Source organism: Chlamydotis macqueenii, chromosome 5, assembly GCF_036417535.1.
Source record: "Chlamydotis macqueenii isolate bChlMac1 chromosome 5, bChlMac1.mat, whole genome shotgun sequence".
NCBI classification, from domain to species: domain Eukaryota; kingdom Metazoa; phylum Chordata; class Aves; order Otidiformes; family Otididae; genus Chlamydotis; species Chlamydotis macqueenii.
This window is the reverse complement of record NC_141560.1, coordinates 59528139-59553497: the sequence shown is the minus strand read 5'-3', so window position 1 is coordinate 59553497 and position 25359 is coordinate 59528139.

Here is a 25359-nt window from a genome sequence, read left to right as displayed (position 1 = left end):
ATGAACAGGGCTTCGAAGTTTACTACCCACTGCACCTGGGCGTAAACTGAATAAAACTCCGAAAAATCATGAAGGTCGGACGATTGCTCCCACACCGAAAGTGCCAGCAAGTCAAGCTCTTGCTGCTCCTCATCGGACATTGGCAGCGCATCTACAGCTCCACAGACATTGGGGCTCCGGGCTTTCCCTGACGAACAGGGCTTCGACTTTTACCACCAGCTGCACCTGGACGCCCACTGAAAAAAAACCCTGATGCTACCACACCAAAAGTGCCAGCCAGTCAAGCTCTTGCTGGTCCTCCCCGGCCATTGGCAGCGCATCTACAGCACCACACACATCGGAGCTCCAGGCTTTCCCTGACGAACAGGGCTTCGAGATTTACCAACAGCTGCACCTGGGCACCCACTTAAAGATAAACCCCAAAAAATCACGAACGTCGGACGATTGCTCCCACACAGAAAGTGCCAGCAACTCAAGCTCTTGCTGATCCTCCCCGGCCTTTGGCAGCGCATCTACAGCACCACAGACATCGGTGCTCCGCTCTTTCCCTGACAAACTGGGCTTCGATGTTTACCACCAGCTGCACCTGGGCGCCCACTGAAAAAAAAACCCTAAAAATCACGAACTTTGGATAATTGCTCCCAGACAGAAAGTGCCGGCCAGTCAAGCTCTTGCTGCTCCTCAGTGGACATTGGCAGCACATTAACAACACCACTGACATCAAGGCTTCGGCCTTTCCCTGACGAACAGGGCTTCGAAGTTTACTACCCACTGCATGTGGCCGCCTACTTAAAATAACTCCAAAAAATCACGAACGTCGGACAATTGCTCCCACACCGAAAGTGCCAGCCAGTCAAGCTCTTCCTGCTCCTCCCCGGCCATTGGCAGCGCATCTACAGCACCATAGACATCGGGGCTCCGGGCTATCCCTGACGAACAGGGCTACGACTTTTACCACCAGCTACACCTGGGTACCCACTGAAGGAAAAACCTCAAAAAATCATGAATGTCGGACGATTGCTCCCACACATAAAGAGCCAGCCAGTCAAGCTCTTCCTGCTCCTCCCAGGCCATTGGCAGCGCATCTACAACACCACACACATCGGGGCTCCGGGCTTTCTCTGACAAACTGGGCTTCGACCTTTATAGCAAGCTGAACCTGGTCCCGCCTTAAAAATAACCCCGAAAAATCCCGAACGTCAGACGATTGCTCCCACACCGAAAGTGCCAGCCAGTCAACCTCCTGCTGTTCCTCCCTGGCTATTGGCAGCGCATCTACAGCACCACAGACGTCGGCGCTCTGCGCTTTCCCTGACGAACAGGGCTTCGACGTTTACCACCAGCTGCACCTGGGCACCCACTGAAAGAAAAAACCTGAAAAATCACGAACGTCGGACAATTGCTCCCACACATAAGGAGCCATCCAGTCAAGCTCTTGCTGATCCTCCCCGGCCGTTGGCAGCGCATCTACAGCACCACAGACATCGGGGCTCCGAGCTTTCCCTGATGAACAGGGCTTCGACTTTTACCACCAGCTGCACTTGGGCACTCACTGAAAGTAAAACCCCGAAAAATCCCGAACGTCAGACGATTGCTCCCACACAGAAAGTGCCAGCCAGTCAAGCTCTTGCTGCTCCTCCCCGGCCATTGGCAGCGCATCTACAGCACCACAGACATCGGGGCCCCGGGCTGTTCGTGACGAACAGGGCTTCGACGTTTACCATAGCTGAACCTGGGCGCCCACTGAAAAAAAACGCAAAAAATCATGAATGTCGGACGATTGCTCCCACACCAAAAGTGCCAGCCAGTCAAGCTCTTGCTGCTCCTCATGGGCCATTGGCAGCGCATCTACAGCACCACAGACATCGGGGCTCCGGGCTTTCCCTGACGAACAGGGCTTCGAAGTTTACTACCCACTGCACCTGGGCACAAACTGAAAAAAAATCCGAAAAATCACGAAAGTCGGACGATTGCTCCCACACCGAAAGTGCCAGCCAGTCAAGCTCTTCCTGCTCCTCCCCGGCCTTTGGCAGCGCATCTACAGCACCACAGACATCGGGGCTCCGGGCTTTCCCTGACGAACAGGGCTTCGAAGTTTACCACCAGCTGCACCTAAGCGCCCACTGGAAAAACACCCCGAAAAATCACGAATGTCGGAGGCTTGATCCCACACCGAAAGTGCCACCCGGTCAAGCTCTTGCTGCTCCTCCCCGGCCATTGGCAGCGCATCTACAGCACCACAGACATCGGGCCTCCGGGCTTTCCCTGACGAACAGGGCTTCGACGTTTACCACCAGCTGCACCTGGGAACCCACTGAAAGAAAAACCCGGAAATATCACGAACGTCGGACGATTGCTCCCACACCGAAAGTGTCAGAAGCTCAAGCTCTTGCTGCTCCTCCCCGGCCATTGGCAGCGCATCTACAGCACCACAGACATTGGCGCTCTGGGCTTTCCCTGACGAACAGGGCTTGACATTTACCACCAGCTGCACCCGGGCGCCCACTGAAAAAAACCTTGAAAAAAATATGAACGTTGGATAATTGCTTTCACACCGAAAGTGCCAGCATGTGAAGTTCTTGCTGCTCTTCAGCGACCATTGGCAGCGAAACAACAGCACCACAGACATCAGGGCTCCGGGCTTTCCACGAAGAACAGGGCTTTAACCTATACCACCAGCTGCACCTGGGCGCTCACTTGAAAAAAACCTCCAAAAATCACGAACGTCGGACGATTGCTCCCACAACGAAACTGGAAGCCAGACAAGCTCTTGCTGCTCCTCCCCGGCCATTGGCAGCGCATTTACAGCACCACAGACATCGGGGCTCTGGGCTTTCCCTGATCAACAGGGCTTCGAAGTTTACCACCAGCTGCACCTGGGCGCAAACTGAAACAAACTCCGAAAAATCACGAACGTCTGACGATTGCTCCCACACCTAAAGTGCCAGCCAGTCAAGCTCTTGCTGCTCTTCAGCGGACATCGGCAGCGCATCTACAGCACCACAGACATCGGGGCTCCAGCTTTCCCTGACGAACAGGGCTTCGCACCAGACAGCTTGGAAAACACGGCTGTAGCTGTCCCAGCGCAAGCTGTTCAGGAAAGCACAGAAATGCGATGTTCGTGTGCCTTTAGCGCTGCTCGCAAGAAGCCTCCGGAGCAGGCACTTCTCGTGCGGCAACAAGCGTGCCTTCTACGATCTTTCCTAGCCTCTTTTCCTCCGGGCAGCCGGCTTGAGCTGATGTGAAGTGTTGGTGTGCAAATCATCCAGAGAAGAGTCGCAATGCTTCTGGGCTGTTAGCAAGAGCGAGTGAAGAGCAGCAAGAGCTTTCCTTGCTGACCCTTTTCATGTGGGAGATTAGCTGGACATTTGCCGGTTTAGTGCCTTGTTTCTTCTGCGCAGCTTGCACAAAGCTCATTGCGGCTTTCGCGGTTCTAGTTGTGCATCGCCGGAGCTCTGCGGGAAAGAGCGAGAGAAGAGCCGCGAAAGCTGCGAGTGCGGCCAGCTCGCGTGTAGCCGCGATGATGCGCTGTTCGCCGGTTGGAGGGCGACTGCCTTCTGCGCGGCTGCTTCCAAGCTGACGGTAACTGCCAGCGTGCTAGCTGTGTAGGACAGTGAAGAGGCTGACGTGTGTGTGTCCGTAGAGCTGCTAGAAAGCGTACGTGAAGAGCAGGAAGGGCTTTCAGAGCAGCCGGTTCTCGTCTTGGACAGTCGCCACACATCCGCACTTTTAGTGCCTCAGAACCCCGGACAGCTTGCAAAACACGGCTGTAACTGTCCCAGCGCAAGCTGTTCAGGAAAGCATAGAAATGCGATGTTCGCGTGCTTTTAGCGCTGCTCGCAAGAAGCCTCCGGAGCAGGCACTTCTCGTGCGGCAACAAGCGTGCCTTCTACGATCTTTCCTAGCCTCTTTTCCTCCGGGCAGCCGGCTTGAGCTGATGTGAAGTGTTGGTGTGCAAATCATCCAGAGAAGAGTCGCAATGCTTCTGGGCTGTTAGCAAGAGCGAGTGAAGAGCAGCAAGAGCTTTCCTTGCTGACCCTTTTCATGTGGGAGATTAGCTAGACATTTGCCGGTTTAGTGCCTTGTTTCTTCTGCGCAGCTTGCACAAAGCTCATTGCGGCTTTCGCGGTTCGAGTTGTGCATCGCCGGAGCTCTGCGGGAAAGAGCGAGAGAAGAGCCGCGAAAGCTCCGAGTGCGGCCAGCTCGCGTGTAGCCGCGATGATGCGCTGTTCGCCGGTTGGAGGGCGACTGCCTTCTGCGCGGCTGCTTCCAAGTTGCCGGTAACTGCCAGCGTGCTAGCTGTGTAGGACAGTGAAGAGGCTGACGTGTGTGTGTCCGTAGAGCTGCTAGAAAGCGTACGTGAAGAGCAGGAAGGGCTTTCAGAGCAGCCGGTTCTCGTCTTGGACAGTCGCCACACATCCGCACTTTTAGTGCCTCAGAACCCCGGACAGCTTGCAAAACACGGCTGTAACTGTCCCAGCGCAAGCTGTTCAGGAAAGCACAGAAATGCGATGTTCGCGTGCTTTTAGCGCTGCTCGCAAGAAGCCTCCGGAGCAGGCACTTCTCGTGCGGCAACAAGCGTGCCTTCTACGATCTTTCCTAGCCTCTTTTACTCCGGGCAGCCGGCTTGAGCTGATGTGAAGTGTTGGTGTGCAAATCATCCAGAGAAGAGTCGCAATGCTTCTGGGCTGTTAGCAAGAGCGAGTGAAGAGCAGCAAGAGCTTTCCTTGCTGACCCTTTTCATGTGGGTGATTAGCTGGACATTTGCCGGTTTAGTGCCTTGTTTCTTCTGCGCAGCTTGCACAAAGCTCATTGCGGCTTTCGCGGTTCGAGTTGTGCATCGCCGGAGCTCTGCGGGAAAGAGCGAGAGTAGAGCCGCGAAAGCTCCGAGTGCGGCCAGCTCGCGTGTAGCCGCGATGATGCGCTGTTCGCCGGTTGGAGGGCGACTGCCTTCTGCGCGGCTGCTTCCAAGTTGACGGTAACTGCCAGCGTGCTAGCTGTGTAGGACAGTGAAGAGGCTGACGTGTGTGTGTCCGTAGAGCTGCTAGAAAGCGTACGGGAAGAGCAGGAAGGGCTTTCAGAGCAGCCAGTTCTCGTCTTGGACAGTCGCCACACATCCGCACTTTTAGTGCCTCAGAACCCCGGACAGCTTGCAAAACACAGCTGTAACTGTCCCAGCGCAAGCTGTTCCGGAAAGCATATAAATGCGATGTTCGCGTGCTTTTAGCGCTGCTCGCAAGAAGCCTCCGGAGCAGGCACTTCTCGTGCGGCAACAAGCGTGCCTTCTACGATCTTTCCTAGCCTCTTTTCCTCCGGGCAGCCGGCTTGAGCTGATGTGAAGTGTTGGTGTGCAAATCATCCAGAGAAGAGTCGCAATGCTTCTGGGCTGTTAGCAAGAGCGAGTGAAGAGCAGCAAGAGCTTTCCTTGCTGACCCTTTTCATGTGGGAGATTAGCTGGACATTTGCCGGTTTAGTGCCTTGTTTCTTCTGCGCAGCTTGCACAAAGCTCATTGCGGCTTTCGCGGTTCGAGTTGTGCATCGCCGGAGCTCTGCGGGAAAGAGCGAGAGAAGAGCCGCGAAAGCTCCGAGTGCGGCCAGCTCGCGTGTAGCCGCGATGATGCGCTGTTCGCCGGTTGGAGGGCGACTGCCTTCTGCGCGGCTGCTTCCAAGTTGACGGTAAGTGCCAGCGTGCTAGCTGTGTAGGACAGTGAAGAGGCTGACGTGTGTGTGTCCGTAGAGCTGCTAGAAAGCGTACGGGAAGAGCAGGAAGGGCTTTCAGAGCAGCCAGTTCTCGTCTTGGACAGTCGCCACACATCCGCACTTTTAGTGCCTCAGAACCCCGGACAGCTTGCAAAACACGGCTGTAACTGTCCCAGCGCAAGCTGTTCCGGAAAGCATAGAAATGCGATGTTCGCGTGCTTTTAGCGCTGCTCGCAAGAAGCCTCCGGAGCAGGCACTTCTCGTGCGGCAACAAGCGTGCCTGCTACGATCTTTCCTAGCCTCTTTTCCTCCGGGCAGCCGGCTTGAGCTGATGTGAAGTGTTGGTGTGCAAATCATCCAGAGAAGAGTCGCAATGCTTCTGGGCTGTTAGCAAGAGCGAGTGAAGAGCAGCAAGAGCTTTCCTTGCTGACCCTTTTCATGTGGGAGATTAGCTGGACATTTGCCGGTTTAGTGCCTTGTTTCTTCTGCGCAGCTTGCACAAAGCTCATTGCGGCTTTCGCGGTTCGAGTTGTGCATCGCCGGAGCTCTGCGGGAAAGAGCGAGAGAAGAGCCGCGAAAGCTCCGAGTGCGGCCAGCTCGCGTGTAGCCGCGATGATGCGCTGTTCGCCGGTTGGAGGGCGACTGCCTTCTGCGCGGCTGCTTCCAAGCTGACGGTAACTGCCAGCGTGCTAGCTGTGTAGGACAGTGAAGAGGCTGACGTGTGTGTGTCCGTAGAGCTGCTAGAAAGCGTACGTGAAGAGCAGGAAGGGCTTTCAGAGCAGCCGGTTCTCGTCTTGGACAGTCGCCACACATCCGCACTTTTAGTGCCTCAGAACCCCGGACAGCTTGCAAAACACGGCTGTAACTGTCCCAGCGCAAGCTGTTCAGGAAAGCACAGAAATGCGATGTTCGCGTGCTTTTAGCGCTGCTCGCAAGAAGCCTCCGGAGCAGGCACTTCTCGTGCGGCAACAAGCGTGCCTTCTACGATCTTTCCTAGCCTCTTTTCCTCCGGGCAGCCGGCTTGAGCTGATGTGAAGTGTTGGTGTGCAAATCATCCAGAGAAGAGTCGCAATGCTTCTGGGCAGTTAGCAAGAGCGAGTGAAGAGCAGCAAGAGCTTTCCTTGCTGACCCTTTTCATGTGGGTGATTAGCTGGACATTTGCCGGTTTAGTGCCTTGTTTCTTCTGCGCAGCTTGCACAAAGCTCATTGCGGCTTTCGCGGTTCGAGTTGTGCATCGCCGGAGCTCTGCGGGAAAGAGCGAGAGAAGAGCCGCGAAAGCTCCGAGTGCGGCCAGCTCGCGTGTAGCCGCGATGATGCGCTGTTCGCCGGTTGGAGGGCGACTGCCTTCTGCGCGGCTGCTTCCAAGTTGACGGTAACTGCCAGCGTGCTAGCTGTGTAGGACAGTGAAGAGGCTGACGTGTGTGTGTCCGTAGAGCTGCTAGAAAGCGTACGTGAAGAGCAGGAAGGGCTTTCAGAGCAGCCGGTTCTCGTCTTGGACAGTCGCCACACATCCGCACTTTTAGTGCCTCAGAACCCCGGACAGCTTGCAAAACACAGCTGTAACTGTCCCATCGCAAGCTGTTCAGGAAAGCACAGAAATGCGATGTTCGCGTGCTTTTAGCGCTGCTCGCAAGAAGCCTCCGGAGCAGGCACTTCTCGTGCGGCAACAAGCGTGCCTTCTACGATCTTTCCTAGCCTCTTTTACTCCGGGCAGCCGGCTTGAGCTGATGTGAAGTGTTGGTGTGCAAATCATCCAGAGAAGAGTCGCAATGCTTCTGGGCAGTTAGCAAGAGCGAGTGAAGAGCAGCAAGAGCTTTCCTTGCTGACCCTTTTCATGTGGGTGATTAGCTGGACATTTGCCGGTTTAGTGCCTTGTTTCTTCTGCGCAGCTTGCACAAAGCTCATTGCGGCTTTCGCGGTTCGAGTTGTGCATCGCCGGAGCTCTGCGGGAAAGAGCGAGAGAAGAGCCGCGAAAGCTCCGAGTGCGGCCAGCTCGCGTGTAGCCGCGATGATGCGCTGTTCGCCGGTTGGAGGGCGACTGCCTTCTGCGCGGCTGCTTCCAAGTTGACGGTAACTGCCAGCGTGCTAGCTGTGTAGGACAGTGAAGAGGCTGACGTGTGTGTGTCCGTAGAGCTGCTAGAAAGCGTACGTGAAGAGCAGGAAGGGCTTTCAGAGCAGCCGGTTCTCGTCTTGGACAGTCGCCACACATCCGCACTTTTAGTGCCTCAGAACCCCGGACAGCTTGCAAAACACGGCTGTAACTGTCCCAGCGCAAGCTGTTCAGGAAAGCATAGAAATGCGATGTTCGCGTGCTTTTAGCGCTGCTCGCAAGAAGCCTCCGGAGCAGGCACTTCTCGTGCGGCAACAAGCGTGCCTTCTACGATCTCTCCTAGCCTCTTTTCCTCCGGGCAGCCGGCTTGAGCTGATGTGAAGTGTTGGTGGGCAAATCATCCAGAGAAGAGTCGCAATGCTTCTGGGCTGTTAGCAAGAGCGAGTGAAGAGCAGCAAGAGCTTTCCTTGCTGACCCTTTTCATGTGGGAGATTAGCTGGACATTTGCCGGTTTAGTGCCTTGTTTCTTCTGCGCAGCTTGCACAAAGCTCATTGCGGCTTTCGCGGTTCGAGTTGTGCATCGCCGGAGCTCTGCGGGAAAGAGCGAGAGAAGAGCCGCGAAAGCTCCGAGTGCGGCCAGCTCGCGTGTAGCCGCGATGATGCGCTGTTCGCCGTTTGGAGGGCGACTGCCTTCTGCGCGGCTGCTTCCAAGTTGACGGTAAGTGCCAGCGTGCTAGCTGTGTAGGACAGTGAAGAGGCTGACGTGTGTGTGTCCGTAGAGCTGCTAGAAAGCGTACGGGAAGAGCAGGAAGGGCTTTCAGAGCAGCCAGTTCTCGTCTTGGACAGTCGCCACACATCCGCACTTTTAGTGCCTCAGAACCCCGGACAGCTTGCAAAACACGGCTGTAACTGTCCCAGCGCAAGCTGTTCCGGAAAGCATAGAAATGCGATGTTCGCGTGCTTTTAGCGCTGCTCGCAAGAAGCCTCCGGAGCAGGCACTTCTCGTGCGGCAACAAGCGTGCCTTCTACGATCTTTCCTAGCCTCTTATCCTCCGGGCAGCCGGCTTGAGCTGATGTGAAGTGTTGGTGTGCAAATCATCCAGAGAAGAGTCGCAATGCTTCTGGGCTGTTAGCAAGAGCGAGTGAAGAGCAGCAAGAGCTTTCCTTGCTGACCCTTTTCACGTGGGAGATTAGCTGGACATTTGCCGGTTTAGTGCCTTGTTTCTTCTGCGCAGCTTGCACAAAGCTCATTGCGGCTTTCGCGGTTCGAGTTGTGCATCGCCGGAGCTCTGCGGGAAAGAGCGAGAGAAGAGCCGCGAAAGCTCCGAGTGCGGCCAGCTCGCGTGTAGCCGCGATGATGCGCTGTTCGCCGGTTGGAGGGCGACTGCCTTCTGCGCGGCTGCTTCCAAGTTGACGGTAACTGCCAGCGTGCTAGCTGTGTAGGACAGTGAAGAGGCTGACGTGTGTGTGTCCGTAGAGCTGCTAGAAACCGTACGGGAAGAGCAGGAAGGGCTTTCAGAGCAGCCAGTTCTCGTCTTGGACAGTCGCCACACATCCGCACTTTTAGTGCCTCAGAACCCCGGACAGCTTGCAAAACACGGCTGTAACTGTCCCAGCGCAAGCTGTTCCGGAAAGCATAGAAATGCGATGTTCGCGTGCTTTTAGCGCTGCTCGCAAGAAGCCTCCGGAGCAGGCACTTCTCGTGCGGCAACAAGCGTGCCTTCTACGATCTTTCCTAGCCTCTTTTCCTCCGGGCAGCCGGCTTGAGCTGATGTGAAGTGTTGGTGTGCAAATCATCCAGAGAAGAGTCGCAATGCTTCTGGGCTGTTAGCAAGAGCGAGTGAAGAGCAGCAAGAGCTTTCCTTGCTGACCCTTTTCATGTGGGAGATTAGCTGGACATTTGCCGGTTTAGTGCCTTGTTTCTTCTGCGCAGCTTGCACAAAGCTCATTGCGGCTTTCGCGGTTCGAGTTGTGCATCGCCGGAGCTCTGCGGGAAAGAGCGAGAGAAGAGCCGCGAAAGCTCCGAGTGCGGCCAGCTCGCGTGTAGCCGCGATGATGCGCTGTTCGCCGGTTGGAGGGCGACTGCCTTCTGCGCGGCTGCTTCCAAGCTGACGGTAACTGCCAGCGTGCTAGCTGTGTAGGACAGTGAAGAGGCTGACGTGTGTGTGTCCGTAGAGCTGCTAGAAAGCGTACGTGAAGAGCAGGAAGGGCTTTCAGAGCAGCCGGTTCTCGTCTTGGACAGTCGCCACACATCCGCACTTTTAGTGCCTCAGAACCCCGGACAGCTTGCAAAACACGGCTGTAACTGTCCCAGCGCAAGCTGTTCAGGAAAGCACAGAAATGCGATGTTCGCGTGCTTTTAGCGCTGCTCGCAAGAAGCCTCCGGAGCAGGGACTTCTCGTGCGGCAACAAGCGTGCCTTCTACGATCTTTCCTAGCCTCTTTTCCTCCGGGCAGCCGGCTTGAGCTGATGTGAAGTGTTGGTGTGCAAATCATCCAGAGAAGAGTCGCAATGCTTCTGGGCAGTTAGCAAGAGCGAGTGAAGAGCAGCAAGAGCTTTCCTTGCTGACCCTTTTCATGTGGGTGATTAGCTGGACATTTGCCGGTTTAGTGCCTTGTTTCTTCTGCGCAGCTTGCACAAAGCTCATTGCGGCTTTCGCGGTTCGAGTTGTGCATCGCCGGAGCTCTGCGGGAAAGAGCGAGAGAAGAGCCGCGAAAGCTCCGAGTGCGGCCAGCTCGCGTGTAGCCGCGATGATGCGCTGTTCGCCGGTTGGAGGGCGACTGCCTTCTGCGCGGCTGCTTCCAAGTTGACGGTAAGTGCCAGCGTGCTAGCTGTGTAGGACAGTGAAGAGGCTGACGTGTGTGTGTCCGTAGAGCTGCTAGAAAGCGTACGTGAAGAGCAGGAAGGGCTTTCAGAGCAGCCGGTTCTCGTCTTGGACAGTCGCCACACATCCGCACTTTTAGTGCCTCAGAACCCCGGACAGCTTGCAAAACACAGCTGTAACTGTCCCAGCGCAAGCTGTTCAGGAAAGCACAGAAATGCGATGTTCGCGTGCTTTTAGCGCTGCTCGCAAGAAGCCTCCGGAGCAGGCACTTCTCGTGCGGCAACAAGCGTGCCTTCTACGATCTTTCCTAGCCTCTTTTACTCCGGGCAGCCGGCTTGAGCTGATGTGAAGTGTTGGTGTGCAAATCATCCAGAGAAGAGTCGCAATGCTTCTGGGCAGTTAGCAAGAGCGAGTGAAGAGCAGCAAGAGCTTTCCTTGCTGACCCTTTTCATGTGGGTGATTAGCTGGACATTTGCCGGTTTAGTGCCTTGTTTCTTCTGCGCAGCTTGCACAAAGCTCATTGCGGCTTTCGCGGTTCGAGTTGTGCATCGCCGGAGCTCTGCGGGAAAGAGCGAGAGAAGAGCCGCGAAAGCTCCGAGTGCGGCCAGCTCGCGTGTAGCCGCGATGATGCGCTGTTCGCCGGTTGGAGGGCGACTGCCTTCTGCGCGGCTGCTTCCAAGTTGACGGTAACTGCCAGCGTGCTAGCTGTGTAGGACAGTGAAGAGGCTGACGTGTGTGTGTCCGTAGAGCTGCTAGAAAGCGTACGTGAAGAGCAGGAAGGGCTTTCAGAGCAGCCGGTTCTCGTCTTGGACAGTCGCCACACATCCGCACTTTTAGTGCCTCAGAACCCCGGACAGCTTGCAAAACACGGCTGTAACTGTCCCAGCGCAAGCTGTTCAGGAAAGCATAGAAATGCGATGTTCGCGTGCTTTTAGCGCTGCTCGCAAGAAGCCTCCGGAGCAGGCACTTCTCGTGCGGCAACAAGCGTGCCTTCTACGATCTCTCCTAGCCTCTTTTCCTCCGGGCAGCCGGCTTGAGCTGATGTGAAGTGTTGGTGGGCAAATCATCCAGAGAAGAGTCGCAATGCTTCTGGGCTGTTAGCAAGAGCGAGTGAAGAGCAGCAAGAGCTTTCCTTGCTGACCCTTTTCATGTGGGAGATTAGCTGGACATTTGCCGGTTTAGTGCCTTGTTTCTTCTGCGCAGCTTGCACAAAGCTCATTGCGGCTTTCGCGGTTCGAGTTGTGCATCGCCGGAGCTCTGCGGGAAAGAGCGAGAGAAGAGCCGCGAAAGCTCCGAGTGCGGCCAGCTCGCGTGTAGCCGCGATGATGCGCTGTTCGCCGGTTGGAGGGCGACTGCCTTCTGCGCGGCTGCTTCCAAGTTGACGGTAACTGCCAGCGTGCTAGCTGTGTAGGACAGTGAAGAGGCTGACGTGTGTGTGTCCGTAGAGCTGCTAGAAACCGTACGGGAAGAGCAGGAAGGGCTTTCAGAGCAGCCAGTTCTCGTCTTGGACAGTCGCCACACATCCGCACTTTTAGTGCCTCAGAACCCCGGACAGCTTGCAAAACACGGCTGTAACTGTCCCAGCGCAAGCTGTTCCGGAAAGCATAGAAATGCGATGTTCGCGTGCTTTTAGCGCTGCTCGCAAGAAGCCTCCGGAGCAGGCACTTCTCGTGCGGCAACAAGCGTGCCTTCTACGATCTTTCCTAGCCTCTTTTCCTCCGGGCAGCCGGCTTGAGCTGATGTGAAGTGTTGGTGTGCAAATCATCCAGAGAAGAGTCGCAATGCTTCTGGGCTGTTAGCAAGAGCGAGTGAAGAGCAGCAAGAGCTTTCCTTGCTGACCCTTTTCATGTGGGAGATTAGCTGGACATTTGCCGGTTTAGTGCCTTGTTTCTTCTGCGCAGCTTGCACAAAGCTCATTGCGGCTTTCGCGGTTCGAGTTGTGCATCGCCGGAGCTCTGCGGGAAAGAGCGAGAGAAGAGCCGCGAAAGCTCCGAGTGCGGCCAGCTCGCGTGTAGCCGCGATGATGCGCTGTTCGCCGGTTGGAGGGCGACTGCCTTCTGCGCGGCTGCTTCCAAGCTGACGGTAACTGCCAGCGTGCTAGCTGTGTAGGACAGTGAAGAGGCTGACGTGTGTGTGTCCGTAGAGCTGCTAGAAAGCGTACGTGAAGAGCAGGAAGGGCTTTCAGAGCAGCCGGTTCTCGTCTTGGACAGTCGCCACACATCCGCACTTTTAGTGCCTCAGAACCCCGGACAGCTTGCAAAACACGGCTGTAACTGTCCCAGCGCAAGCTGTTCAGGAAAGCACAGAAATGCGATGTTCGCGTGCTTTTAGCGCTGCTCGCAAGAAGCCTCCGGAGCAGGGACTTCTCGTGCGGCAACAAGCGTGCCTTCTACGATCTTTCCTAGCCTCTTTTCCTCCGGGCAGCCGGCTTGAGCTGATGTGAAGTGTTGGTGTGCAAATCATCCAGAGAAGAGTCGCAATGCTTCTGGGCAGTTAGCAAGAGCGAGTGAAGAGCAGCAAGAGCTTTCCTTGCTGACCCTTTTCATGTGGGTGATTAGCTGGACATTTGCCGGTTTAGTGCCTTGTTTCTTCTGCGCAGCTTGCACAAAGCTCATTGCGGCTTTCGCGGTTCGAGTTGTGCATCGCCGGAGCTCTGCGGGAAAGAGCGAGAGAAGAGCCGCGAAAGCTCCGAGTGCGGCCAGCTCGCGTGTAGCCGCGATGATGCGCTGTTCGCCGGTTGGAGGGCGACTGCCTTCTGCGCGGCTGCTTCCAAGTTGACGGTAAGTGCCAGCGTGCTAGCTGTGTAGGACAGTGAAGAGGCTGACGTGTGTGTGTCCGTAGAGCTGCTAGAAAGCGTACGTGAAGAGCAGGAAGGGCTTTCAGAGCAGCCGGTTCTCGTCTTGGACAGTCGCCACACATCCGCACTTTTAGTGCCTCAGAACCCCGGACAGCTTGCAAAACACAGCTGTAACTGTCCCAGCGCAAGCTGTTCAGGAAAGCACAGAAATGCGATGTTCGCGTGCTTTTAGCGCTGCTCGCAAGAAGCCTCCGGAGCAGGCACTTCTCGTGCGGCAACAAGCGTGCCTTCTACGATCTTTCCTAGCCTCTTTTACTCCGGGCAGCCGGCTTGAGCTGATGTGAAGTGTTGGTGTGCAAATCATCCAGAGAAGAGTCGCAATGCTTCTGGGCAGTTAGCAAGAGCGAGTGAAGAGCAGCAAGAGCTTTCCTTGCTGACCCTTTTCATGTGGGTGATTAGCTGGACATTTGCCGGTTTAGTGCCTTGTTTCTTCTGCGCAGCTTGCACAAAGCTCATTGCGGCTTTCGCGGTTCGAGTTGTGCATCGCCGGAGCTCTGCGGGAAAGAGCGAGAGAAGAGCCGCGAAAGCTCCGAGTGCGGCCAGCTCGCGTGTAGCCGCGATGATGCGCTGTTCGCCGGTTGGAGGGCGACTGCCTTCTGCGCGGCTGCTTCCAAGTTGACGGTAACTGCCAGCGTGCTAGCTGTGTAGGACAGTGAAGAGGCTGACGTGTGTGTGTCCGTAGAGCTGCTAGAAAGCGTACGTGAAGAGCAGGAAGGGCTTTCAGAGCAGCCGGTTCTCGTCTTGGACAGTCGCCACACATCCGCACTTTTAGTGCCTCAGAACCCCGGACAGCTTGCAAAACACGGCTGTAACTGTCCCAGCGCAAGCTGTTCAGGAAAGCATAGAAATGCGATGTTCGCGTGCTTTTAGCGCTGCTCGCAAGAAGCCTCCGGAGCAGGCACTTCTCGTGCGGCAACAAGCGTGCCTTCTACGATCTCTCCTAGCCTCTTTTCCTCCGGGCAGCCGGCTTGAGCTGATGTGAAGTGTTGGTGGGCAAATCATCCAGAGAAGAGTCGCAATGCTTCTGGGCTGTTAGCAAGAGCGAGTGAAGAGCAGCAAGAGCTTTCCTTGCTGACCCTTTTCATGTGGGAGATTAGCTGGACATTTGCCGGTTTAGTGCCTTGTTTCTTCTGCGCAGCTTGCACAAAGCTCATTGCGGCTTTCGCGGTTCGAGTTGTGCATCGCCGGAGCTCTGCGGGAAAGAGCGAGAGAAGAGCCGCGAAAGCTCCGAGTGCGGCCAGCTCGCGTGTAGCCGCGATGATGCGCTGTTCGCCGTTTGGAGGGCGACTGCCTTCTGCGCGGCTGCTTCCAAGTTGACGGTAAGTGCCAGCGTGCTAGCTGTGTAGGACAGTGAAGAGGCTGACGTGTGTGTGTCCGTAGAGCTGCTAGAAAGCGTACGGGAAGAGCAGGAAGGGCTTTCAGAGCAGCCAGTTCTCGTCTTGGACAGTCGCCACACATCCGCACTTTTAGTGCCTCAGAACCCCGGACAGCTTGCAAAACACGGCTGTAACTGTCCCAGCGCAAGCTGTTCCGGAAAGCATAGAAATGCGATGTTCGCGTGCTTTTAGCGCTGCTCGCAAGAAGCCTCCGGAGCAGGCACTTCTCGTGCGGCAACAAGCGTGCCTTCTACGATCTTTCCTAGCCTCTTTTCCTCCGGGCAGCCGGCTTGAGCTGATGTGAAGTGTTGGTGTGCAAATCATCCAGAGAAGAGTCGCAATGCTTCTGGGCTGTTAGCAAGAGCGAGTGAAGAGCAGCAAGAGCTTTCCTTGCTGACCCTTTTCACGTGGGAGATTAGCTGGACATTTGCCGGTTTAGTGCCTTGTTTCTTCTGCGCAGCTTGCACAAAGCTCATTGCGGCTTTCGCGGTTCGAGTTGTGCATCGCCGGAGCTCTGCGGGAAAGAGCGAGAGAAGAGCCGCGAAAGCTCCGAGTGCGGCCAGCTCGCGTGTAGCCGCGATGATGCGCTGTTCGCCGGTTGGAGGGCGACTGCCTTCTGCGCGGCTGCTTCCAAGTTGACGGTAACTGCCAGCGTGCTAGCTGTGTAGGACAGTGAAGAGGCTGACGTGTGTGTGTCCGTAGAGCTGCTAGAAACCGTACGGGAAGAGCAGGAAGGGCTTTCAGAGCAGCCAGTTCTCGTCTTGGACAGTCGCCACACATCCGCACTTTTAGTGCCTCAGAACCCCGGACAGCTTGCAAAACACGGCTGTAACTGTCCCAGCGCAAGCTGTTCCGGAAAGCATAGAAACGCGATGTTCGCGTGCTTTTAGCGCTGCTCGCAAGAAGCCTCCGGAGCAGGCACTTCTCGTGCGGCAACAAGCGTGCCTTCTACGATCTTTCCTAGCCTCTTTTCCTCCGGGCAGCCGGCTTGAGCTGATGTGAAGTGTTGGTGTGCAAATCATCCAGAGAAGAGTCACAATGCTTCTGGGCTGTTAGCAAGAGCGAGTGAAGAGCAGCAAGAGCTTTCCTTGCTGACCCTTTTCATGTGGGAGATTAGCTGGACATTTGCCGGTTTAGTGCCTTGTTTCTTCTGCGCAGCTTGCACAAAGCTCATTGCGGCTTTCGCGGTTCGAGTTGTGCATCGCCGGAGCTCTGCGGGAAAGAGCGAGAGAAGAGCCGCGAAAGCTCCGAGTGCGGCCAGCTCGCGTGTAGCCGCGATGATGCGCTGTTCGCCGGTTGGAGGGCGACTGCCTTCTGCGCGGCTGCTTCCAAGCTGACGGTAACTGCCAGCGTGCTAGCTGTGTAGGACAGTGAAGAGGCTGACGTGTGTGTGTCCGTAGAGCTGCTAGAAAGCGTACGTGAAGAGCAGGAAGGGCTTTCAGAGCAGCCGGTTCTCGTCTTGGACAGTCGCCACACATCCGCACTTTTAGTGCCTCAGAACCCCGGACAGCTTGCAAAACACGGCTGTAACTGTCCCAGCGCAAGCTGTTCAGGAAAGCACAGAAATGCGATGTTCGCGTGCTTTTAGCGCTGCTCGCAAGAAGCCTCCGGAGCAGGCACTTCTCGTGCGGCAACAAGCGTGCCTTCTACGATCTTTCCTAGCCTCTTTTCCTCCGGGCAGCCGGCTTGAGCTGATGTGAAGTGTTGGTGTGCAAATCATCCAGAGAAGAGTCGCAATGCTTCTGGGCAGTTAGCAAGAGCGAGTGAAGAGCAGCAAGAGCTTTCCTTGCTGACCCTTTTCATGTGGGTGATTAGCTGGACATTTGCCGGTTTAGTGCCTTGTTTCTTCTGCGCAGCTTGCACAAAGCTCATTGCGGCTTTCGCGGTTCGAGTTGTGCATCGCCGGAGCTCTGCGGGAAAGAGCGAGAGAAGAGCCGCGAAAGCTCCGAGTGCGGCCAGCTCGCGTGTAGCCGCGATGATGCGCTGTTCGCCGGTTGGAGGGCGACTGCCTTCTGCGCGGCTGCTTCCAAGTTGACGGTAACTGCCAGCGTGCTAGCTGTGTAGGACAGTGAAGAGGCTGACGTGTGTGTGTCCGTAGAGCTGCTAGAAAGCGTACGTGAAGAGCAGGAAGGGCTTTCAGAGCAGCCGGTTCTCGTCTTGGACAGTCGCCACACATCCGCACTTTTAGTGCCTCAGAACCCCGGACAGCTTGCAAAACACGGCTGTAACTGTCCCAGCGCAAGCTGTTCAGGAAAGCACAGAAATGCGATGTTCGCGTGCTTTTAGCGCTGCTCGCAAGAAGCCTCCGGAGCAGGCACTTCTCGTGCGGCAACAAGCGTGCCTTCTACGATCTTTCCTAGCCTCTTTTCCTCCGGGCAGCCGGCTTGAGCTGATGTGAAGTGTTGGTGTGCAAATCATCCAGAGAAGAGTCGCAATGCTTCTGGGCAGTTAGCAAGAGCGAGTGAAGAGCAGCAAGAGCTTTCCTTGCTGACCCTTTTCATGTGGGAGATTAGCTGGACATTTGCCGGTTTAGTGCCTTGTTTCTTCTGCGCAGCTTGCACAAAGCTCATTGCGGCTTTCGCGGTTCGAGTTGTGCATCGCCGGAGCTCTGCGGGAAAGAGCGAGAGAAGAGCCGCGAAAGCTCCGAGTGCGGCCAGCTCGCGTGTAGCCGCGATGATGCGCTGTTCGCCGGTTGGAGGGCGACTGCCTTCTGCGCGGCTGCTTCCAAGTTGACGGTAAGTGCCAGCGTGCTAGCTGTGTAGGACAGTGAACAGGCTGACGTGTGTGTGTCCGTAGAGCTGCTAGAAAGCGTACGTGACGAGCAGGAAGGGCTTTCAGAGCAGCCGGTTCTCGTCTTGGACAGTCGCCACACATCCGCACTTTTAGTGCCTCAGAACCCCGGACAGCTTGCAAAACACGGCTGTAACTGTCCCAGCGCAAGCTGTTCAGGAAAGCATAGAAATGCGATGTTCGCGTGCTTTTAGCGCTGCTCGCAAGAAGCCTCCGGAGCAGGCACTTCTCGTGCGGCAACAAGCGTGCCTGCTACGATCTTTCCTAGCCTCTTTTCCTCCGGGCAGCCGGCTTGAGCTGATGTGAAGTGTTGGTGTGCAAATCATCCAGAGAAGAGTCGCAATGCTTCTGGGCTGTTAGCAAGAGCGAGTGAAGAGCAGCAAGAGCTTTCCTTGCTGACCCTTTTCATGTGGGAGATTAGCTGGACATTTGCCGGTTTAGTGCCTTGTTTCTTCTGCGCAGCTTGCACAAAGCTCATTGCGGCTTTCGCGGTTCGAGTTGTGCATCGCCGGAGCTCTGCGGGAAAGAGCGAGAGAAGAGCCGCGAAAGCTCCGAGTGCGGCCAGCTCGCGTGTAGCCGCGATGATTCGCTGTTCGCCGGTTGCAGGGCGACTGCCTTCTGCGCGGCTGCTTCCAAGTTGACGGTAAGTGCCAGCGTGCTAGCTGTGTAGGACAGTGAAGAGGCTGACGTGTGTGTGTCCGTAGAGCTGCTAGAAAGCGTACGTGAAGAGCAGGAAGGGCTTTCAGAGCAGCCGGTTCTCGTCTTGGACAGTCGCCACACATCCGCACTTTTAGTGCCTCAGAACCCCGGACAGCTTGCAAAACACGGCTGTAACTGTCCCAGCGAAAGCTGTTCCGGAAAGCATAGAAATGCGGTGTTCGCGTGCTTTTAGCGCTGCTCGCAAGAAGCCTCCGGAGCAGGCACTTCTCGTGCGGCAACAAGCGTGCCTTCTACGATCTTTCCTAGCCTCTTTTCCTCCGGGCAGCCGGCTTGAGCTGATGTGAAGTGTTGGTGTGCAAATCATCCAGAGAAGAGTCGCAATGCTTCTGGGCAGTTAGCAAGAGCGAGTGAAGAGCAGCAAGAGCTTTCCTTGCTGACCCTTTTCATGTGGGAGATTAGCTGGACATTTGCCGGTTTAGTGCCTTGTTTCTTCTGCGCAGCTTGCACAAAGCTCATTGCGGCTTTCGCCGTTCGAGTTGTGCATCGCCGGAGCTCTGCGGGAAAGAGCGAGAGAAGAGCCGCGAAAGCTCCGAGTGCGGCCAGCTCGCGTGTAGCCGCGATGATGCGCTGTTCGCCGGTTGGAGGGCGACTGCCTTCTGCGCGGCTGCTTCCAAGCTGACGGTAACTGCCAGCATGCTAGCTGTGTAGGACAGTGAAGAGGCTGACGTGTGTGTGTCCGTAGAGCTGCTAGAAAGCGTACGTGAAGAGCAGTACGGGCTTTCAGAGCAGCCGGTTCTCGTCTTGGACAGTCGCCACACATCCGCACTTTTAGTGCCTCAGAACCCCGGACAGCTTGCAAAACACGGCTGTAACTGTCCCAGCGCAAGCTGTTCAGGAAAGCACAGAAATGCGATGTTCGCGTGCTTTTAGCGCTGCTCGCAAGAAGCCTCCGGAGCAGGCACTTCTCGTGCGGCAACAAGCGTGCCTTCTACGATCTTTCCTAGCCTCTTTTCCTCCGGGCAGCCGGCTTGAGCTGGTGTGAAGTGTTGGTGTGCAAATCATCCAGAGAAGAGTCGCAATGCTTCTGGGCAGTTAGCAAGAGCGAGTGAAGAGCAGCAAGAGCTTTCCTTGCTGACCCTTTTCATGTGGGTGATTAGCTGGACATTTGCCGGTTTAGTGCCTTGTTTCTTCTGCGCAGCTTGCACAAAGCTCATTGCGGCTTTCGCGGTTCGAGTTGTGCATCGCCGGAGCTCTGCGGGAAAGAGCGAGAGAAGAGCCGCGAAAGCTCCGAGTGCGGCCAGCTCGCGTGTAGCCGCGATGATGCGCTGTTCGCCGGTTGGAGGGCGACTGCCTTCTGCGCGGCTGCTTCCAAGTTGACGGTAACTGCCAGCGTGCTAGCTGTGTAGGACAGTGAAGAGGCTGACGTGTGTGTGTCCGTAGAGCTGCTAGAAAGCGTACGTGAAGAGCAGGAAGGGCTTTCAGAGCAGCCGGTTCTCGTCTTGGACAGTCGCCACACATCCGCACTTTTAGTGCCTCAGAACCCCGGACAGCTTGCAAAACACGGCTGTAACTGTCCCAGCGCAAGCTGTTCAGGAAAGCATAGAAATGCGATGTTCGCGTGCTTTTAGCGCTGCTCGCAAGAAGCCTCCGGAGCAGGCACTTCTCGTGCGGCAACAAGCGTGCCTTCTACGATCTCTCCTAGCCTCTTTTCCTCCGGGCAGCCGGCTTGAGCTGATGTGAAGTGTTGGTGGGCAAATCATCCAGAGAAGAGTCGCAATGCTTCTGGGCTGTTAGCAAGAGCGAGTGAAGAGCAGCAAGAGCTTTCCTTGCTGACCCTTTTCATGTGGGAGATTAGCTGGACATTTGCCGGTTTAGTGCCTTGTTTCTTCTGCGCAGCTTGCACAAAGCTCATTGCGGCTTTCGCGGTTCGAGTTGTGCATCGCCGGAGCTCTGCGGGAAAGAGCGAGAGAAGAGCCGCGAAAGCTCCGAGTGCGGCCAGCTCGCGTGTAGCCGCGATGATGCGCTGTTCGCCGGTTGGAGGGCGACTGCCTTCTGCGCGGCTGCTTCCAGGCTGACGGTAACTGCCAGCATGCTAGCTGTGTAGGACAGTGAAGAGGCTGACGTGTGTGTGTCCGTAGAGCTGCTAGAAAGCGTACGTGAAGAGCAGGAAGGGCTTTCAGAGCAGCCGGTTCTCGTCTTGGACAGTCGCCACACATCCGCACTTTTAGTGCCTCAGAACCCCGGACAGCTTGCAAAACACGGCTGTAACTGTCCCAGCGCAAGCTGTTCAGGAAAGCACAGAAATGCGATGTTCGCGTGCTTTTAGCGCTGCTCGCAAGAAGCCTCCGGAGCAGGCACTTCTCGTGCGGCAACAAGCGTGCCTTCTACGATCTTTCCTAGCCTCTTTTCCTCCGGGCAGCCGGCTTGAGCTGGTGTGAAGTGTTGGTGTGCAAATCATCCAGAGAAGAGTCGCAATGCTTCTGGGCAGTTAGCAAGAGCGAGTGAAGAGCAGCAAGAGCTTTCCTTGCTGACCCTTTTCATGTGGGTGATTAGCTGGACATTTGCCGGTTTAGTGCCTTGTTTCTTCTGCGCAGTTTGCACAAAGCTCATTGCGGCTTTCGCGGTTCGAGTTGTGCATCGCCGGAGCTCTGCGGGAAAGAGCGAGAGAAGAGCCGCGAAAGCTCCGAGTGCGGCCAGCTCGCGTGTAGCCGCGATGATGCGCTGTTCGCCGGTTGGAGGGCGACTGCCTTCTGCGCGGCTGCTTCCAAGTTGACGGTAACTGCCAGCGTGCTAGCTGTGTAGGACAGTGAAGAGGCTGACGTGTGTGTGTCCGTAGAGCTGCTAGAAAGCGTACGTGAAGAGCAGGAAGGGCTTTCAGAGCAGCCGGTTCTCGTCTTGGACAGTCGCCACACATCCGCACTTTTAGTGCCTCAGAACCCCGGACAGCTTGCAAAACACGGCTGTAACTGTCCCAGCGCAAGCTGTTCAGGAAAGCATAGAAATGCGATGTTCGCGTGCTTTTAGCGCTGCTCGCAAGAAGCCTCCGGAGCAGGCACTTCTCGTGCGGCAACAAGCGTGCCTTCTACGATCTCTCCTAGCCTCTTTTCCTCCGGGCAGCCGGCTTGAGCTGATGTGAAGTGTTGGTGGGCAAATCATCCAGAGAAGAGTCGCAATGCTTCTGGGCTGTTAGCAAGAGCGAGTGAAGAGCAGCAAGAGCTTTCCTTGCTGACCCTTTTCATGTGGGAGATTAGCTGGACATTTGCCGGTTTAGTGCCTTGTTTCTTCTGCGCAGCTTGCACAAAGCTCATTGCGGCTTTCGCGGTTCGAGTTGTGCATCGCCGGAGCTCTGCGGGAAAGAGCGAGAGAAGAGCCGCGAAAGCTCCGAGTGCGGCCAGCTCGCGTGTAGCCGCGATGATGCGCTGTTCGCCGGTTGGAGGGCGACTGCCTTCTGCGCGGCTGCTTCCAAGCTGACGGTAACTGCCAGCATGCTAGCTGTGTAGGACAGTGAAGAGGCTGACGTGTGTGTGTCCGTAGAGCTGCTAGAAAGCGTACGTGAAGAGCAGGAAGGGCTTTCAGAGCAGCCGGTTCTCGTCTTGGACAGTCGCCACACATCCGCACTTTTAGTGCCTCAGAACCCCGGACAGCTTGCAAAACACGGCTGTAACTGTCCCAGCGCAAGCTGTTCAGGAAAGCACAGAAATGCGATGTTCGCGTGCTTTTAGCGCTGCTCGCAAGAAGCCTCCGGAGCAGGCACTTCTCGTGCGGCAACAAGCGTGCCTTCTACGATCTTTCCTAGCCTCTTTTCCTCCGGGCAGCCGGCTTGAGCTGATGTGAAGTGTTGGTGTGCAAATCATCCAGAGAAGAGTCGCAATGCTTCTGGGCTGTTAGCAAGAGCGAGTGAAGAGCAGCAAGAGCTTTCCTTGCTGACCCTTTTCATGTGGGTGATTAGCTGGACATTTGCCGGTTTAGTGCCTTGTTTCTTCTGCGCAGCTTGCACAAAGCTCATTGCGGCTTTCGCGGTTCGAGTTGTGCATCGCCGGAGCTCTGCGGGAAAGAGCGAGAGAAGAGCCGCGAAAGCTCCGAGTGCGGCCAGCTCGCGTGTAGCCGCGATGATGCGCTGTTCGCCGGTTGGAGGGCGACTGCCTTCTGCGCGGCTGCTTCCAAGTTGACGGTAAGTGCCAGCGTGCTAGCTGTGTAGGACAGTGAAGAGGCTGACGTGTGTGTGTCCGTAGAGCTGCTAGAAAGCGTACGGGAAGAGCAGGAAGGGCTTTCAGAGCAGCCAGTTCTCGTCTTGGACAGTCGCCACACATCCGCACTTTTAGTGCCTCAGAACCCCGGACAGCTTGCAAAACACGGCTGTAACTGTCCCAGCGCAAGCTGTTCAGGAAAGCATAGAAATGCGATGTTCGCGTGCTTTTAGCGCTGCTCGCAAGAAGCCTCCGGAGCAGGCACTTCTCGTGCGGCAACAAGCGTGCCTTCTACGATCTCTCCTAGCCTCTTTTCCTCCGGGCAGCCGGCTTGAGCTGATGTGAAGTGTTGGTGGGCAAATCATCCAGAGAAGAGTCGCAATGCTTCTGGGCTGTTAGCAAGAGCGAGTGAAGAGCAGCAAGAGCTTTCCTTGCTGACCCTTTTCATGTGGGAGATTAGCTGGACATTTGCCGGTTTAGTGCCTTGTTTCTTCTGCGCAGCTTGCACAAAGCTCATTGCGGCTTTCGCGGTTCGAGTTGTGCATCGCCGGAGCTCTGCGGGAAAGAGCGAGAGAAGAGCCGCGAAAGCTCCGAGTGCGGCCAGCTCGCGTGTAGCCGCGATGATGCGCTGTTCGCCGGTTGGAGGGCGACTGCCTTCTGCGCGGCTGGTTCCAAGCTGACGGTAACTGCCAGCGTGCTAGCTGTGTAGGACAGTGAAGAGGCTGACGTGTGTGTGTCCGTAGAGCTGCTAGAAAGCGTACGTGAAGAGCAGGAAGGGCTTTCAGAGCAGCCGGTTCTCGTCTTGGACAGTCGCCACACATCCGCACTTTTAGTGCCTCAGAACCCCGGACAGCTTGCAAAACACGGCTGTAACTGTCCCAGCGCAAGCTGTTCCGGAAAGCATAGAAATGCGATGTTCGCGTGCTTTTAGCGCTGCTCGCAAGAAGCCTCCGGAGCAGGCACTTCTCGTGCGGCAACAAGCGTGCCTTCTACGATCTTTCCTAGCCTCTTTTCCTCCGGGCAGCCGGCTTGAGCTGATGTGAAGTGTTGGTGTGCAAATCATCCAGAGAAGAGTCGCAATGCTTCTGGGCAGTTAGCAAGAGCGAGTGAAGAGCAGCAAGAGCTTTCCTTGCTGACCCTTTTCATGTGGGAGATTAGCTGGACATTTGCCGGTTTAGTGCCTTGTTTCTTCTGCGCAGCTTGCACAAAGCTCATTGCGGCTTTCGCGGTTCGAGTTGTGCATCGCCGGAGCTCTGCGGGAAAGAGCGAGAGAAGAGCCGCGAAAGCTCCGAGTGCGGCCAGCTCGCGTGTAGCCGCGATGATGCGCTGTTCGCCGGTTGGAGGGCGACTGCCTTCTGCGCGGCTGCTTCCAAGCTGACGGTAACTGCCAGCATGCTAGCTGTGTAGGACAGTGAAGAGGCTGACGTGTGTGTGTCCGTAGAGCTGCTAGAAAGCGTACGTGAAGAGCAGGAAGGGCTTTCAGAGCAGCCGGTTCTCGTCTTGGACAGTCGCCACACATCCGCACTTTTAGTGCCTCAGAACCCCGGACAGCTTGCAAAACATGGCTGTAACTGTCCCAGCGCAAGCTGTTCAGGAAAGCACAGAAATGCGATGTTCGCGTGCTTTTAGCGCTGCTCGCAAGAAGCCTCCGGAGCAGGCACTTCTCGTGCGGCAACAAGCGTGCCTTCTACGATCTTTCCTAGCCTCTTTTCCTCCGGGCAGCCGGCTTGAGCTGATGTGAAGTGTTGGTGTGCAAATCATCCAGAGAAGAGTCGCAATGCTTCTGGGCAGTTAGCAAGAGCGAGTGAAGAGCAGCAAGAGCTTTCCTTGCTGACCCTTTTCATGTGGGTGATTAGCTGGACATTTGCCGGTTTAGTGCCTTGTTTCTTCTGCGCAGCTTGCACAAAGCTCATTGCGGCTTTCGCGGTTCGAGTTGTGCATCGCCGGAGCTCTGCGGGAAAGAGCGAGAGAAGAGCCGCGAAAGCTCCGAGTGCGGCCAGCTCGCGTGTAGCCGCGATGATGCGCTGTTCGCCGGTTGGAGGGCGACTGCCTTCTGCGCGGCTGCTTCCAAGTTGACGGTAACTGCCAGCGTGCTAGCTGTGTAGGACAGTGAAGAGGCTGACGTGTGTGTGTCCGTAGAGCTGCTAGAAAGCGTACGTGAAGAGCAGGAAGGGCTTTCAGAGCAGCCGGTTCTCGTCTTGGACAGTCGCCACACATCCGCACTTTTAGTGCCTCAGAACCCCGGACAGCTTGCAAAACACGGCTGTAACTGTCCCAGCGCAAGCTGTTCAGGAAAGCATAGAAATGCGATGTTCGCGTGCTTTTAGCGCTGCTCGCAAGAAGCCTCCGGAGCAGGCACTTCTCGTGCGGCAACAAGCGTGCCTTCTACGATCTCTCCTAGCCTCTTTTCCTCCGGGCAGCCGGCTTGAGCTGATGTGAAGTGTTGGTGGGCAAATCATCCAGAGAAGAGTCGCAATGCTTCTGGGCTGTTAGCAAGAGCGAGTGAAGAGCAGCAAGAGCTTTCCTTGCTGACCCTTTTCATGTGGGAGATTAGCTGGACATTTGCCGGTTTAGTGCCTTGTTTCTTCTGCGCAGCTTGCACAAAGCTCATTGCGGCTTTCGCGGTTCGAGTTGTGCATCGCCGGAGCTCTGCGGGAAAGAGCGAGAGAAGAGCCGCGAAAGCTCCGAGTGCGGCCAGCTCGCGTGTAGCCGCGATGATGCGCTGTTCGCCGGTTGGAGGGCGACTGCCTTCTGCGCGGCTGCTTCCAAGTTGACGGTAACTGCCAGCGTGCTAGCTGTGTAGGACAGTGAAGAGGCTGACGTGTGTGTGTCCGTAGAGCTGCTAGAAAGCGTACGGGAAGAGCAGGAAGGGCTTTCAGAGCAGCCAGTTCTCGTCTTGGACAGTCGCCACACAT